This window comes from Petaurus breviceps, unplaced genomic scaffold (assembly GCF_028583685.1).
Source record: "Petaurus breviceps papuanus isolate PSGF00001 unplaced genomic scaffold, PetGlider_PUasm1.0 81, whole genome shotgun sequence".
NCBI classification, from domain to species: domain Eukaryota; kingdom Metazoa; phylum Chordata; class Mammalia; order Diprotodontia; family Petauridae; genus Petaurus; species Petaurus breviceps.
Genome location: NW_027186546.1, coordinates 3,374,380 through 3,389,305, shown reverse-complemented (window position 1 = coordinate 3,389,305; position 14,926 = coordinate 3,374,380). Strand labels below are relative to the sequence as shown.

The 14,926-nt window shown below is 35.0% G+C and overlaps 1 long non-coding RNA gene across 1 annotated transcript in view; it reads right to left on the bottom strand.

Annotated features, from left to right (window-relative positions):
- LOC138176107 (uncharacterized) overlaps window positions 1–3,429 on the bottom strand; it is a 6,270-nt gene extending 2,841 nt beyond the window's left edge. Inside the window, exons 1-2 of the long non-coding RNA XR_011172163.1 lie at window positions 3,137–3,429; window positions 1,342–1,442 (exon numbers count right to left, since the gene is read on the bottom strand). This is a non-coding gene — a long non-coding RNA (uncharacterized lncRNA). The remainder of the gene's footprint in view (window positions 1–1,341; window positions 1,443–3,136) is intronic.
- Window positions 3,430–14,926: the final 11,497 nt, after the last annotated feature.

Genomic DNA, 14,926 nt, shown 5'->3' with positions numbered 1-14,926 from the left:
AGAGAGAGAGAGAGAGAGAGAGAGAGACAGAGAGAGAGAGAGAGACAGAGAGAGAGACAGAGAGAGAGAGAGAGAGAGAGAGGAGGAGGAGGAGGAGGAGGAAAAGGAGGAGGAGGAGAAAGGAAGAGAGAGTTTTACCCTGTAGTCCCTTTGCCCTCTATTTCTGGGACTCAGCTAAAAACCCTGGGCAGCTCTGAAATTTGGTTAATCTCAATGGTACACTAATTACCCTATAAAACTTAGGTTGTTCTTATTAGCTACTATATTTTTCCATGTTATCAAGTAAAGTACTTCCCCCCCCCATCTTACACCTATGTAGTCACTTTAAAAATGCTTTTACTTTTTGAAATCATCATTTTTACCTCGGCTAGAAATCACTTTGGGGACTTAAATTTTCATTCTGTTTACTGAATGTCTCAAGTGGTAAGAATTTAATTGTTATCTGTTTATTCCTAAGGAGACACAATAACTTTTACTAAATATACAATAATAACCACACTCAGAAGAATGAAGAAATGCCATTCCATGAAAGCAAGGTTATATAAAAGATTTTGGTTAGTCAATAACCTGAATTATAGAAGTATGGCTGTAAAGGAGGGAGATAGCCCACCTCCTTATATGTTTTATAGGCTTTGCTTTTTAACCTAAAAAGAATGTGTACTTAATTGTTTTCCTTAGACTTTTGAAGGGTCTGGAATTATGGCTTTTTAACATACTTTTTAAAAATCATGATAAAAAGAGAAGATACAATAAATAAAGATAGAATGAATTAAGTCAGAAAAAAAAGTTTTTCTTTTGTTTTTCTGTATTTGGGAAGTAAGGCCAGTATAGCCGTGAAGGCCTTATTTAGCACTAGAAGAGGTGGTTTTAGAATAAATAATTCTCCCTGAATCTTAGTTGTGAAGTAGGTCTTCAATTTTTCAGGGATAAGGATTTTAGAATTTGTTTAGTTTATTTGTAATCTTGAGGTTGTAACAGACAGCTGCAATTTTAGCAGCTATAATTGATCATTTGAAAATATTCATTTTAGGTTTTTACTTAGAAACAAGAATGTCTTTTGGGGGGGGGTTGTACCTCTTCAAAATATGACATATTTACTTGGGAGAGGTTTTGTAGGAAAGTAACTTCTAGTACTGTTATTAAAAACAAACAACAAAAAAGATTTTGACCATCATGCGACTCTCTTTTTCCTTTATATTTCTAAGCTCTGCTAAGCTTGTCCTGGAAGACTTCAGCTTATTCATGCTGTGCTGATGCTTTTGTTTAACGGGCATTTCTTCCAGCTTTTCCACTTAAACTAGCTATCAGAACCCTACAGGTCAACCTGATAGTTCAACTTACCTGAAATGTCTTCTGAGGTAGTGCGTGTGATTTTGTGTCAGATAGTCACCTCAGTGGGGAGCTGCAGAGCTCACCTCTATCTTCCAAGGGTTAACTGTAACCTGTAATAATAATTTGGTGATACAAAATGCTTTTTATGCATTACCTATTTCCAGAGGCCTAATTTAGGTTTTGTATCAAAATGGATATCACAAACACTACAGCTTCCTACTGAGAAGTAAAATGCTACTGAGAGACTTTCTGTTATTCCTTTGGTGCCTTCTGGGAGAGGTGAAGAAACAGGGAAGCAATTACTAGTCCCTTGAACAGTAGTTGAGGAAAATGGTGGTAGAGAATGGATTTTGAAGGCAGAATAGCTTTTTATGGGATTGTTAGATCCAGAACTGACCTTTGTTCTATTACGCTGCATATGAGACAAACTTTAGCGTGAGGAAAAAATATCAAAAGTGGTTTCAACAGATGCATTATTTTTCTATGCAATTTTCACACCATATATTATAACAAGGTGTATAGTAACTTGGTTTGCACAAGCAGACATATCAGGCTAGTAATATAGTACTTAGGAAGATTTCCTCCTTGAAAGCCCAGTTAATTTGTTATAAGCTCTGTCACAACTGGCACTGAGTAAATTTGTAAAGTACACTGTTATTTCATCCTGTACCTTTTCAACCCCCCACCCCATCCTCCCAATGTTCCTCATCCTCCAAATACCCAGCGCTTCTATGTTGCCCTAGTTCCACTGATCACAGAAAAGAGTTGAATCAAAGGAACTGGTATTTTATCATAGAAGCTCCCTATTGCCTCTAGGAAGAAATACGAATTCTTCCAGTGGACATTTATAGCCCTTTACAATTTTGTTTCCAGGCCAGGGGTGTGATGGTGAATGTTTAAAACTGGCTTTGAAGGAAAAATAAAAGATGCATGGCAGTTAAATTTAATCTACTTTTTCTCCATCGATTTCTTAAGAATACACAATCAACAGAACAATAAAGCAAGCCTTAATTTGTAGTTTTTGCTCACAGTGAAAATTTAACAATCAGGTCTCTGAAGCCTGTTTGAGCTGCCTCCATCACAGTGGCTATTACACATTATTTGACTCATGCATTCCATCCTGCAGTCCAGCCAAACTGATTTCCTTGCTGTTTCTCACATGTGACACTGAATCTCTTGTCTCCGTGTCTTTGTACAAACTTTTCTCCTGTGCCTGGAATTTATGTCTTCTTGGAAATGCTAGTTTTCTTCAAGGCTCAAATTGACTACTACCTCCTACCTGAATCCTTCTCTGATTCCCATTAACTGCTAATGCCTTCTGACCAAATCGGCTTGTATTTTTTTTCCTACCCAAGTCAATCAACCTGTATTTTACTTTATATATAAGTACTTGCATGTGTATATTTGGTTTCTCTCAAAAGAACACAAAGTTTTTGAGGGCAGACACCATTGTCTCCCCTCACCATCCTCCCCCTTCCTCCAGGACCTAGCACTGGGCCTGTCAGAGAGTAGGCACTTGATAGATGTGCATTGGTCAATTGAAAAAGCAAACTCATATAGAAGTCTTAATTACCTCTTTCAGGACTGTGTAACTCTTAATATGGCATCTAATGGAGAGAATAACAAATGTTGGAATTTAATAATTAAGGATAAGCCGGTAGAGCACAAATATGTGTATGGTGGAAGGTAGTTGAGGGAGTTCCATTCATTCACACTAGGTAAACCATATCACACATAAATCAGGTTTTTGTATTGACTGTTTTGCAAACTGGGAAACAGAGATATGATAATGAAAGTGACTTACTTGCTAGCAATCAGTAATGGAACAATGCTTGGAATTTATCATTTTAACTAGTTGAAGTCCTACATGACAACCTCTTGCTTATGTTCCTCCTTGGATAAGTCCTATCCATACCTGATCAATGCATGAGAAATCTTCAATATGTTGGGCAAATATTCAAGAGTTTCATCCCAGAACTTCCACTCAAACACTTTCAGCCCTTTGCTCTTACATCCTTTCTGGGAGGAAAGGGTTTTTCTTGGCCTGCTGCTTCCCCATGTGGCCAGCCCTCTCCTCTTCTCTGTACTCTGGGGATGTACTCTCAGAGTACAGGGCTTTTCTGGGATCAGCCCTGAAAAAGCAGCTGTCCTTTCCCACTCCCACTCCAAGGATAGGCATGCTGAACACAAACTTCTGTCACATACTTGATTTCTTCATCTCTAGGGCAGTTTATTCAGATGTGTTTTTAGCTAAATTAAAGGAGAAAAACATTGCCTGAATTCTTTATACATTAGAGGTATATGGTTTGTAGAATCTTCATCCATGGATCATGTCATGTTTTCTCTTTTAAGCAGTGCAGTTTTAAGTAAGTACTTATTTTTAAGGAGTCAACTGTTGCAACAAATTATGGATTTTTTTTTTGGTGTGCTGTAAGCAAAGTGTTCATTATTAATTTTTGGTTTGTTTGATATCAATATGTTAAGTGGTTTCTGTGGGGTAAGCCAATTGGCCCACTATACGTACTTCCTGGTTTGCTGGCCCTGGTTCCTTTTAATAAAATTGCCCTTAAAATCCAAAAGACTTTCTACTAACGTGGTCTAGGGGTTTGGTCATTTGCCTTAAAGAGCATTCAGATCTTCGTTTTAATGACAGCTTTCCACACAGAGCCAGAGGAAAGATAGAATCATGACTTAAATTAGAGTTCTCTTGTCCCTTGTAATTCACACATTTTCATTCTGAAAAACTTTCATTGTCCTAGGAAGATGGGGTGAACTAAAATAGAGTTTCTGTTTTCCTTTAAAAGTCGCTTGCTATTTGAAGGTTTATTTCAGACCTTCTACCTACTCTTGTGGGTTTTTTTTTTTGGTATAGTTTAATATCCTTTGTTTTTATGGCATTGTTGTTGTTGTTTTAATGATTGGTGAGTAGAAATGTGCCAGTGACATGCTTTGGGATCTAAGCCTCCTTTGGACCCCATAGGATGTCAATGGACTCATTAGGATTTAGCCAAGTTTTATGCATTATTCATAATATACATTCACAGCATGCACCCTAACGACTGTCTCCTGTGACTGCTTAGTCAGAATCATTTGCATGCTGTATTATAGAACCATAATACAGAATGCATTTAGCCACATTTTGTGTATTATCTTTAATACATATTTCCAGAATACTCTGTTATGGGGTATGTGGTGAATGTGTTTAAACAATAGCATGCACTTGTGCATTATGATTCCATAAAAACAAATGCATAATAAAAGTCTTGATGGAAAGTAATTATTGCATATATTCAATAGCAGTTTTTTTATAAAGCCTTTATATCATTTCCATTTTGCTTTTTTTATTTGATTATCTAGTTATTTGTTTTTTGTTTTATGGCTAGTGGACTCATGTCCTGAAAATTTTCATTTTGATAACAGCCTACCTGCAATATCCTTCTCCTATTTTTACCTTGTTACAGTCCTAAATGATCATTTAAAATAGAATATTTAAAAGTTGTCTTATGATTAAGAAAAGAACATGTTTCCTAACTACCAATTAAAGATCTGTAGGTTATTTTCAACACACAAATAACACCTCTAGAGAAATTCACACCTGATGTCCTGTGAATTCAGGCATATGAGGGTTCTGGGTTCTAATGAAATCTGTACTACTGAAATGCTCAGTGACTCAGTGCTTTGTCTTTTCCTAGCTCAGTCGTCTTGTCTATAAATGGAGATTAATAGCGCTAGAATCACAAATGATCGGAGATTCACTATATTTTTATTTTCATCTTCTTTTTAAAGGGAACATAGAGAAGAATTTGAGCAATACATTTGTAAGTAGCAGTTGAGAGAAAAAGGAATCTAGTACTTCTATTAACCAATAAATATGGATAACAGTTGCTAGTTTATTTCTGTAGGATAGTTGGAGATTCCTTACAAACAAGTTTACTATATGGTGACCTTATTGAGGAGAAAAATGTAATGACAAGTCAGTGAAAGCTTGATGGTTTTCTTTGTTCACTGATGAGTACTTGATAAGTTAAAGTCACCTGATTTCTGGTTAGATACGAACAAACTTTTTTCTTTTTACTTATTTGTCACTTTGAAAACCCTGTGATTCATTTAATGACCCTAGATTTTAGTTTTATTAAATGAGTGCCTCAACTTCTTCTTTCATTATGAAATCAGTCAGTAAAAGATTTAAAGTCAATCAATGTTTATGCAAGATAAGACAGGGATTACTCAATTTTAAGATTATAATGACCCTTTCCCCTATAAATTGTTTGATTCTGTTTTTTTTTTATTTTAATTCAATTCAACAAATGTGTTAAGTACATGATATAGGGACAGCATTGTGTCTGTGCTAGTTATTTTGGGATACAATGGCAAAAATGGAAGTCCTTAACCTCAACAACAGCTTCCTCCCTTTGGGGTTGAGGGGAGTATAACATATCCATAGGTCCATAGCATCTCTCCTACTTATCCCCTTTCCCCCCCCCACTCACAGAGCCATAACCCTAGTTCAGACCTCATCCCTTTTCCCATGATGAATTAGAAGTCCAGTCATTCTAAGTGATCCAAAGAGAGAAAAATACTAAAAAAAAAAGTATGGTAGTATAATATATCTTGGAATAATAGGTGATACTATTCCATCATGTCAGAAAATAATTCCATTTTAAGTTGTTCCAGTGATTATTCCTTGGCATAATACCCTTATTGTCTTCTCACAGTCAGACAAATTCACACATATATTCAGACAAACAAAATTTCCTTGTTTGTGATTGCCAGATTGTTCTACCCTACTTTTGAGCAAGTTGTACTGGATCATACTGGTTATAGTCCTTAAGCTAGAAGAGCTAAGCCTGGTTGTATTAGATGACCACAACAAGTTTTCAGATAAGACAAACTTCTAAGTGGGAAGAAGTTGCTAAGTGTTGATAGCAGAGGGTGAATCTGGAAATGTAAAGGGAGAGTAATAAATAACCCTATTCTTCTTCTGATCACATCTGTCTGTCTGTCTGTATGTCTGTATGTATGTATGTGTGTGTGTGTTGAGAGGGATTGGGGTGGAGAGATGGACTGGGCAGGGACTTAATGTTGCATACAGTGCACCCACTACTGGAAAATATGTCTGTGATGTGATGTCTTCTGGGGGAAATTAGTTTTCTATGTGTACAGGAAGATAGAAAAAAGGTGAGAGAAAAAAAAAGTTGTTTAATGGCAGAACAGAGGTTCCTGAGGGTACAATGAAAGAATGGGGTAGAGAAATGGAGAAAAGTTCAGTTTCACATAAAATTCTTTTTATTGTTCTTTATATATTGGAATGTTTGCTGATGATTGTTACATTCATAATAAAACATGACATAAGAGACAATTAAGTATTTCGTTTATGTCTTTTTGGAGGGGGGAAGGCAGGGCAATTGGGGTTAAATGACTTGTCCAAGTTCACAGAGCTAGTTTAGTGTCAAGTGTTTGAGGTCGGATTTGAATACAGATCCTCCTGACTCCATGAATTGAATTGGATGTGGTTGCATGCAATCTGCCTGAATGAAGGGAGTATCATAGACCTCTTGAAGTTCCAAAATTGTTGTTGTTTTGTGTGTGAATATACACATATATTCACACATATATATGTATATAAACATAGATACACATGCATATATGTGTATATTTTTATAAAATGTTATACAGCTATGTGTGGCACATAAGTGCATTGTAAACTACAACTATAAATATAACCAGATATGTGTATATTTTATAAAGAGTGACTATAAAATAATAACACATAATCTTACATAAATTATATAATAATATTATTACACATATGTGGTTTATTAATTATAATAACAATTAATATTATGTTGTAATTACATAAATTAAACTTTATCACATTATATATAATTTTTAAATATATTTATGTAAGACTCATAAATGAATTCCATAATAAATACCAAAAGAGAAGTTCTAAAACATGTCCCAGGAAATGGTAACATTAAAAGAAATATATAGTTTCCTCAGTACTATACTTTGAAGACAATAATCTTCTGGGTAAACTACTCCTCATGTATTTGTATACAAAAATCAGTCATGTTAGTTTTATAAATGAGTACACATTTACCCCCGCCTACCTTTTCTTTTGCATTTCATCCTATTTTGTATTATATTTATCTGTGTATATTTTATCACACATACTAGAATGTAAAGTCTCTGAAGGGGGACCAAATGCTTTATTTAAAATTGTATTCCTCCCACAATCTAGCATAATGCTTTGCACATACTGAGTATTGAAATATTTTTGGCCTGATGAATGGCTGAATGGAAGAGTAAATATGCCATACTACTAAGGATTATTAGTAGTGTTCATAGAAACAAAATTAATTTGTAGCAAACTATGTCACATGGGACCTTCCTCAATTTTGAGTGACTTTTATCTTTACTGAAATCTGTTTAAAAGATCTGTCTATAAATATATAGATATACATGTATGTATAGATAGATACATTTGTCTATCTACTTTTGCATATATGTAAAAGCTTAGCTCAATGCCTGGTGTAAAGTAACATATATGTATGTATATGGATATATACACACATATTTATGTATATAATAAGAGTTCAAAAATAAAATAAGCTTTTGAATTAACTTACTCTATCTACAAAAGGGAAGGTGAGCTCATATATTAACATTTTGATGTTATTATTCCTGATTAATCTAAATATTATAAAGGCAGTTTGATAAAGCACTCTCCATTTCAGCTATCCTTTCTGTACAGATGATTCTCAGATGTATATATCCAGCCCTATTCTCTCTCCTGAGCTACTGTCATCCATCACCCACTTCTTGGACATCTCAAAAAGAATATCCTGGTATTTCAAAGTCAGCATGTACAAAATAGAATTCATTATCTCTCCCACTAAAACCATCCCCTCTTCTGAACTTCTCTATTATTGTTGGGGCTCTCATAGTCTTCATCAAGTCTCAAAGACTCTGTGACATCATTAACTCTTCTCTCTCAAATCTCCAATATGTCTAGTCCTTTGCCAAATTCCATCATTTTTTATCTCACAGTATCTCTTGTACATATATGTCCCCTCCTTTCTACTAACCAGGTCAATCACCACCTTAGTTCAAGGCATCATCTCTCTCATTGGAATATTGAAATAGCTATCTAGGTGGTCTCAACCTTCAAATATTTTCATAATCCAATCTATCCTCCATTTAGCTTATGAGGTAATTTTTATGAAATATGGTTCTGACTGTCTTATCTCCTAGGAGGATATAGGGAGTTCCAGTGACTCCCTATGTCCTCAAGGATCAAATACAAGTTCTACTCTTTGGCACTTAAATCTCTTCATAACTTACACTAGTGTTTTTATATGTTCCATTTCACATCTCTTTGTTTTTTTGTCCTTCCCATACACATATAAGAACTAGTCTTGTGACATGGTGAGTAAAAGAATATAAATATACTTATTATTGGACTATGATTAGAGATGGCCAGTTCTATTTGTTTCTTTAAACAAATTGTAGAAGACTCGAAAGGCCCAATTTTTAGTAGTATTTTTCAACATCTCCAAGAGCTGTGCATTTGAAAGATAATAAATTGGATGTTGGAGCTGGAAGAAAGATTGGAGGTTTTCTAGTGTTGTGAATAGAACACTGGTCTTGGAGTTAGGAAACCCTGGATTCAAATCCTACCTCAGACACTTACTGGTTGAGTCATAGAATCTCACTGGGCTTCAGTGTCCTCAATTGTAAAATGAGAATATTGGACTACATGACTTCTCTGGTACCTTCTAGCTTTAATTCTATCACTTCATAGAGTACAACTTTTACGGAAGAAGAAACTGAATCCTATATAAATTTAATCATTTGCCCATGTTCCCACAACTAGCCAGCAACTAGGCTTGCTAAAGCAGCAAATCTAAGGCCAGGTCTTGAATCCCTGCTCAGGACTGTTTCTACAAAACCATTTTAGGTTCTCCAGAGATGGTTTTGAAAGCTGACTTCTGGGTAGGGCATTGTTTAATTTAATTTTAGATTTTCATATGTCCTCACATGAAAGTGGAGTTCTATTGACAGTGACTCCTCTCAGAAACACCAGAGAGAAACTTTACTCTTGTTATGTGTGTGAGTGTAAACATGTGTGAGCGTGTATGTGTATGTGTGTGTGAGTGAGTGAGAGACAGAGAGATGGAGAGAGACAGAGACAGAGAAAGACAGAGAGAGAGAGAGAGAGAGAGAGAGACAGAGAGAGACAGAGAAAGAGAGAGACACAGAGAGAAAGAGAGGTACTTATAGACAGAACTTGGAATCATGTTGAAACTTGTTTTAACCACTAGGAAACTCTTTTAACTTCTAATAGTTATCACTCTGCTCCTAAATTAACTGGTAATTAAAATGATTATGCTTTACCAAGCTGGAAGGCCTTGTCAGACTTTAGTGTTTGCATAGGCTAAGACCTCCTGATTTAGAAAATTTCCTGTTAGTATTTGCCATAAAGGGAATGCCTCACTACTAAGGCAACAGAATAAGCTCTAGACTGAGAAAAGTGCATGAAAGAAAGAATACTTTTGCCATTTTTTATGTTAATGTAGTTCATCCCTCCCTAATTATTTAGGTCAGGGGTGGGGAACCTGTGGCCTCAAGGCCACATGTGGCCCTCTAAATCCTTAAGTGTAGTCCTTTGGATTGAGTCCAAGTTTTACAGAACAAATCCTTTTATTAAGGGGATTGGTTCTGTGAAGTTTGGAGTCAGTCAAAAAAACACAATTGAGGACCTAGAGGGTCACATGTGTCCTTGAGGCCACAGGTTCCCCACCCATGAAAATATTATATAATAAGTCATATTCTTGCCCCTATTCTATGTCTCAAAGGAAAATGAAACAATTGCTTTAGCTGAATCTTCCTCAGAGTTTGTTGGAGTTAACCTTAGGTATCTAGTTTTAACATTTAAGACCAAAAAATGCCACTAAGCAAAGAGAAGAAATGATCTTGTCTTTGAATGAACAAAGACCAGTTTTTTTCCTTCAAAAATAGTGTACTACATTGATTATCATGAAGGACAATATTGTTTGATTACCTTCCCCCGCCCCAGCCTTTCTTTCTTCTTGGTCTCATAAAATATTGTTTGTTTTTTTTAAAAAAAAAAAGAGTTTTGGGACATTCAAGCATCAAAGAAAACTGATGGGCTAAATATTCATATCTCTAGCTTACTCTCTCTCTGCCCCACCATGATACAATATGACTTAGATAAATTCATAAAGATGTTGGTTTACATAAGCCAACTTGAACTTCTGCTGCTAAGATGTCAGAAAATGGACATTTTTATTCTTTGGCATGATAACAACATCAAAAAACAAACACACACTCAAATACATATGAAATGAAAAAGAAACTGGTAAGAAGTAAAGACCTCATTACCACGAGTGGTTGTTTGGTGGCCAGTGGAAACTGAGTTGTGGTCTCTTACCCATTTTGAGTGATCAGTTCAAGTCATACCACAAAAACCACCAGTACAACTGGTATTAACTTTCTTTCTTGTAGATAGTTCAGCCCAAAACAAACAAACAAAAACCCCATATGTTTGTATTTGCTATTTCAACTGAAGAAAAAGTAGAACAGTTTGGGCTATTCTGTTATAAAAACAAATGCAACTATGTAATAATCAGCCTATTTCCCTCTTTTCAGCTCTGCTGAACAGATGAATCCTTGCTCCCTTTAGAGACATGGTAGAAAGAGAGCCCTGCTATATGCAGATGTCTCATCAAGAAAAGATGAATTTTCTTACTTCCATATAAAGCTAATGGAAGATTCCCTGTGTTTGTGCCTGCCCAAAGACCAATGAATGAACAGAAATATATATATATATATATATGATTCATATAACATTTGTATTCTCAAAATGAGGTCATATGTATTATATTGGTTTTAACTTATAATATTCATGTGACAAAAACAAATAGTAATAGTAGTAGTAAGTAGTAATCGTAGTGGTAGTGGTAATGATGGTAGTGATGGTGGTGTTAGTTGTAATAGACAATTATATAGTGAGTTATTTCCTTTGATCCCCACAACAAAAAACCTGTGGGGTAAGTACTATTATAATCTCCATTTTACAGTTGAGGGAAAGGAGTTTTAAAGAAGTCAAAAGACTTGCCTAATGTCATAGAAAAATTCAGAGTCTAAGGTAGGGATCAAAACTACACATTCCTGACTCCAGCTCTCATGGCTTGTTTTGTGTCACAGAGCTGTTAGTGGTGGAATTATGACTAGAACTTAGGACTAAACATTCTTTTCAATAGGTGACAGTCCCCAGTTTTACACAACCATGGTATTGGTGGAATAGTTCAAGGTTCAAGCAGTGCAAACAAGATTCTCTTTTTTCTACTTCCACTCCAACCTTGCAAACTAGAACTTTTACTGATTAATGCCCTTAAGATTGATGATGTTGCCAACTATATAGAAAGGATTAATTTAGGCTGAATCTTCTGCTTTTGATAACTGATGCCTTATAACATTTATATTTTTCTGTTACTTTTAGATAGAAATATATTTTATCTGTAGATATTTTAATCATTTTGTTTTCATTGTATTCTAATAGTCACCTCATAAAAGGGACAAAAGCCATATTATTAGCATTAGTACTCCAATAAAGCTCATTTACTTTTGTCTTATCTGATCAAGATCTAAGTTTGTCAGAGAAAGTATCTGCTTGACCCTTCCCTCCCCAGTGCACTGATGTTTCATATAGTGTAAAAGTCCTTTGTAGCAAATTCATAATATTAAAAATATCACTTAAACCTTCTCAAATCTTGTGTTTTCTCCTAATTTTACATATGAACCATATGTTCACACATAAAACCACACTGAACTATAGAGCTGTTAAAAGATCCAAGATTGTAAAGCAAATACATGAGATAAAATTAGATTCTTGGACCCCTGAAACCCAATTCTCTGCTCAATTTCCAAGTCCATTATTGTTCAACTTTCACGAACACTAGAGTACTTTAAGTTTTCTAAGAATGAAGTATAAAGAGATAATAAATTCAAAGGGCATTATTTTTGAGGTTCAGCATCCATGCAAAAATAAAAAACAATCAACATATTATAGTCACACCTTGTCTGAAGGAGCTAAGAAATCCCAAAAATGAACTCTAAGAGAATTGTACTCCACATTGCAGAAATTTTGTTTCCTAAATATTAATACTAATACCATGTTAAGATAGTAAAACAATTTAAAGGAGTGAGTTGAAAAACCTTACAGGTGTAAAAGTGAAGCATATGGTTGAGCAGAAATTGTCAATTAAATTGACAGATGATTAACATTCATTAAAACTTTTAATTAACACCTTGCAAAAATTCAATAAAATGATACTGTATGTAAATGAGTATGCGTGATATCTTGAAGCTTTCCCTTACCTGCTTAAAAGAAAAAAATGATCACAAATATGCTTATGATAATGATGTTTTTTAGCACTAGGTTTGTTTAGAGTGCTTTTGTGTTATGTCAATCAAATCTACTGGATTTGCCAATATTCTAGATATATTATTGTAGAGAAGAGTAGTTCATTGTGCTTTCTGGAGGAAATAAGAACTATCTTTTAGTTGTTTTTTATTTTGCTTTTCATTATTTCTCTTATCAGGGAGTTCAGATTACACTTGGACATTTGTGACATGGACTTCAGTGAGGATATCTGAATATTTGATACAGATAGGAGCATTTTAGAGCAAGTTGCAAAATCAAATTTAACATATGATTAATTAAATTGCTCCTAACATAACTTCCAAAACAGTACAGCAATACCGAGACAGTTCTATAAGATATACTATTTTGTTAGGAATCTCCCAAAGTGAACTATAATTATTTACTCTGTTGCATCAGAATACATTTCCTGTTGGCAAGCATCAGCAAAATAGTAGCTACTGGAAGTCACTGTTTGTATTTCTAAAAAAAAGTTTTGAAAGCTTAAAATTTATAGATATACTGTTATAATTTATATGGATATGCATTCTGACCAATCAGGACAATTATTTGGTGGATGTGAGCAGTGCTAAGCAATTTATTTACATGCTTATACATGGTATTCCTATATGAAAATATAATTTTTCATTATGCACAATTGTTACAAATCTCTAAATCCAAGTGAAGATCAGAAACCTAGAAACAAATTACCTTTGGAATTTATTAATGACTGTGAATTATTATTTCAAAATAGCATTCTCTTTTGTGGCAATTAGATATCATTTGAGTTTACCTTTGTGTAATAGGGGATTGATCAGTGAGGTCCCAGAGGATACTCATATTTGCACTTTTTGTTGGGTTATACAAAACATGAACCTTCCTGTTGGTTCCAATCCAATATGTTGAACTTTGGGTGCCTGTTCCTAGTCATGTGTAACTGATGGGCTGGAACTCTGTGATTATAAAAAGTCTGCTAATTGTTTCTATAGTCAGAAGCACTGATGGCTCAGAAAGTGCTAACATAAAACTGAGTACACATCAGAAAGGGCTGACTGACCCATATCAGTCTTTTTTTCCCTTTCTGTTGACAAGTGAGGCAAGGCATTTTATGAGCTTCCATGAAGGGGGAAGGAAATCTGTCATGCCTTCTACACAGCCACTATGTGTCCATGAACAATGATACCTAGGTTTCTTTTGTGTTTATTATTTCCTGATCTTCAATGAATTGGTATGCCAAAAGGGGAATACCCAGAGGATAGTATACATTTGGGATAGCCAGGAGTATCACTGACATTCAGAGATAGTCACAGTGGCATGTAGTGGCTGATGACTGAGGTAAAAGTTGCCAATAAATGTGGAAACAGTCACCTAAGAATGGTGACAACTTCCCAAATAATGACCTCTTAATATGAGAAAGTAGTGTCAGCTATAGAATCTAGAAAAGTACTAATTCTTGGATCCCAAAATAGAGCTAAACCTGAAAGGAACCTTATGAAGATGCTACAAAAGCAAAAGGGACTTATGGGGGCAGTTGTGAGATACCCTTGGTCCTATATGTTCTGTACTCATGTACCTATCTTTGTACTTTGAGTTCAAGCTTACTTTCTCCCTGTATCTTATGTGTACAATGCAAGAGTACAATGCAAAGCAATTCAGTTTGGGAGGATTATTTTGTTCTAACTGTTCTTACTAAATCTAAATCTTCTCAGTAAATCTCTTTTGCAAAAATTATAGGAGTCCAACTGATTCCTTGATAATGTGGGCCATACCACTGGGGGTTCGGGCCTTTGCTACAATGACCCTAAAAGTCCCAAAAGAGTAGAAGTCAATGGGGATCTGGCTCATCAGTGTGAGTGGGTGTTGAGTGATTAAGCTCAGAGAAGATGCTGCATTTATTTTCCAGAAGGTTAGGGAATTTTATTTTACCAGGAAGTGTTATTTTTCTTTATATTTGTTCAGTGAGTATAGCTTAAATATATGTATTACATATGTGTTAAATATATTAACCAAGTGTAGCCAAAAAACTGGTTTAAAATAGTTTGCTTTGGACTTCAGTTCATTTCAAAAATATTTGTTGAATGCCTATTACAGAACCAATATTGCTAAGGGTGTGTGCATGACTGCACATGTGTGTGTGTGTGTGTG